Below are 3314 nucleotides of genomic sequence, written 5' to 3'. Positions count from 1 at the left end.
AGCCTTCAGAAATCTAATCTCTTATTACAGTGTCCAGCTCCATTCCAGAACAAATGAGCTACATCTTCCTGGGGCTAAGTTACATGTCTTCCTCTATGATCTCTCCAATTCTTATTATAACATAGCTTATGTTTTCCTATTCTGAGTGCTTTCACTTTTGCTTTTTAAGAATATTTTATTCTCTTAACAAAGCCCAGCTTTTATAAATTGAAAACTTTTACTTAAAAATAGACTCCCAAAGCTTATATTGTAAGGATACTTTCTTTCTTTCTTTTTTCAATTCCTCTACAATAAACAAACTTTTTTGAGGCAGTGTCCATAGCCCAGGTGGAATCTGGACCTTCCGTGACTGAGGCACCAGGACCTTACGTGTAGGAAGGCGGTCACCTTGATTCATTGCTACAATGCCAGATAAGCAATAGCTAAGGCATAATAATTAATGTAAAAATGCAAAAAACAGTGTTTCAGTAAATGATACTCCATATCAGATACATGCTGCAATTTCACAAAAGCATACCACAGTATCCTTTTGTAAGACTATGGTAATCCAGGATGCTGCTTCCTTCTGTGATAGATACAGGGTCTTATTGATCCTTCTAGGACCAGCGCTTAGCCCAGTGATTTGAATATTAAAAATCTTAATGTATTTTACTTGAGTAAGTTAACAAAAGAGAAAGATGTCTATACTAGAGCATCTTGGTCACTTTAAGTTTTTATGTTTGTATGGAAAATGGCAAAAATCCTAGATATTGGGAATTAATTTATGTCAGAGGTTCTTAAAGTTTTAAAACTCTGGGTTCTTTTATACACTTAAAGATTATTCAAATCTATAGTCATGCCACCCTGAACGTGCCCGATTTTGTCTGATCTCAGAAGCTAAGTAGAGTCGGGCCTGGTTAGTACTTGGATGGGAGACCACCTAGGAAGACCAGATGCTGTAGGCATTAAAAAAAAAGATTAATCAGGATTCCAAATAGCATTTTTATGTGAGTTATATCTATTAATATTTACAATGAATGTTAAAACTTAAAACAGAGGATTTTAAAAATATTTATTCATTTAAATGATAATAAACTATGTGTTAATTTAAATACATTTTAAGTAAAATAATTTGATTTTTCATCATAAAACAAATTAGAAAAGTATAATTACATTTTTGAAAAATTTTTAAATGTTTGTCTTAATATAGGACAGTTGGGTTCTCATGTCTGCTTTGGATTTAATTTTTTGTAATATCTCATATCATCTGGCTTCTGGAAAACTCCATGGCACACTCATGAGATAATGAGTATGAAAAAGACAAATGAGGTCTCAGTGTTATGAAAAGAGTTTTCCCTTTATGAAACCCCTAAAAGGGTCTTATAGAAGCCCAAGGAACTCTAGACGATATTTTGAAAACTTTTGGCCTAATTATTTTTTGATAGTTTTCTTGTTTTGTTATAATCACTAAAACATAATACCTCAACATAAAAATAAATAAAAGTAAAGTAGAGAGAAAAATTAAGGAAAATATAGGGGAAAACTGTTCTTCTCTCATGTCTACTTAATTTATCTTCTCATAAATTTTTCTGTATATTTAAAAAAAAATCTTAATCAAAGTATATTTAACTTGAAGTATAAATGGAAGGAAGAAAAAATATAGCTCTCACATTTTTCTATTGACTCAGTAAGGGATCATTATATTCATTTTAATAAGAAAATGACTATGGACCACATAAGAAAAATAAAAATATTGTCAAATTTTAAGTTCTAGTTTTAGTATTTATTGTCACAGTTTGCCTCAATGAAAGTTCCTGATATTTAGAACTTTTAAAATAAATAAATTTTATGTTTCCAAATTAATACTTTGTTAGTGCCTAAGTAAAAAGTGTTCATAATTCATTTTAGAACTATAAAACTAAAAGACATGTGGCATATAATTTGGCTTATAATTATTGGTTTATGGACTTAAAGTTTAATAATGACTGCCAATATAATAAATACATAGATAGATGAGAATTCCTTATATATAATTTAGAAATATCAAGTCCAAAATGAAATTAACAATGTATATGCTCCTTGCAGTCCTATGTCTGCTCCATTGAATTTTTAGATAATGTATTTATATGTGAATAGTGGTCTGTGTATGAGAGACACATACACAAAAACAGAGACAGAAACATAGAGACAGAGAGTAAATATAAATAAATTAGGGCCTGGAATATGTTAAGATCTACGTGTTTTTCTTCACATGTAAGTTAGAGAGACTGAATATATGCTCAGAGTTGAGACTCAGATATTGGAATATTAGAGATTTAAATATTTCAGTATTAAAGAACCAAGAAGTAGATTGTTAAATCCATGTTTCTGCCAATGATTGTATTATGTCAAGTGATTTATCTGCTTTCCTCGGGAATCATCACTCAACATTCTAAGTCACTAGCTCCCTGTAAATATCATCTTAAAGTCTTTTGCAACTAAAGTTGAATAGCTTTGTGCCTTTGGAATAAAATATATTTTTTTCCTTGAATGGTCCACTTTACTTACTTTTCTGTAACCTGTATTTTAAGTAGAATTAACATAGCATCAAAAATCAGATATTTTAATATCAACATTTTATTTTTTACTTGAAACAGTATTTTCTCCATATTATAAAATGAAGTTTTTCTTCAGTTAACATTATGACAGCCTGGAGAGCTCTGTGGTTGAAAATTAAAATTTCATTGAGATTTGAAAAGCTAGTTTTATAAACACCTTTAAGCCAGAGTATTTTCAACTCTTTTGTTAAAATGTATAAATTCTAAATTAATCTTTTCCGTCAAAAATTTCTCTGAGAAATATTTTATCTTAAAGATTAAAACCACCAAATATAATAAATGTATTTTCCAGGGAATACATCACCCTTAAATCAAAGCAACATCATTAAAAATTACTAAAAGAAACCTCACCATATAAGTGTCTTTCACAACAGAAGGCTCCGTCATTCTCTGAATGTGCAAATGGTATGTGATCATGAACATCTCATTATAAGCATCTGTGCAAAGTTTCCAGATTCATGCCATGATTCCTACATATTGGATAATTTATCATAGTGCCATCTGTTTAAAAAATTTAGTTGCCAACATGGATGGATTATCAAGAAAATAAATTATTTTGTGTCTTTATGCAAATGCTTTTGATGATATATACATGTGAATTCTGCTGAGATCATTAGTTTTTAAAGGCAAAATAACATTGTAAAGATGGCATAACCATCGAAAATAAATAAATTTTAATCAAAGCAATAACTCTTAACAAAAACGATCACCAAATATAAGTTGTTCTGGTCAGTTCAT

The 3314-nt window shown here is 29.7% G+C and overlaps 1 pseudogene; it reads left to right on the top strand.

Annotated features, from left to right (window-relative positions):
• Positions 1-825: 825 nt before the first annotated feature.
• LOC112476879 lies at positions 826-944 on the top strand (annotated as a pseudogene).
• Positions 945-3314: the final 2370 nt, after the last annotated feature.

This window comes from Pteropus alecto, unplaced genomic scaffold, assembly GCF_000325575.1.
Source record: "Pteropus alecto unplaced genomic scaffold, ASM32557v1 scaffold81, whole genome shotgun sequence".
Lineage (NCBI taxonomy): Eukaryota > Metazoa > Chordata > Mammalia > Chiroptera > Pteropodidae > Pteropus > Pteropus alecto.
Note: the sequence above shows the minus strand (reverse complement) of the source record. Positions and strands in the feature narration are given on the sequence as shown.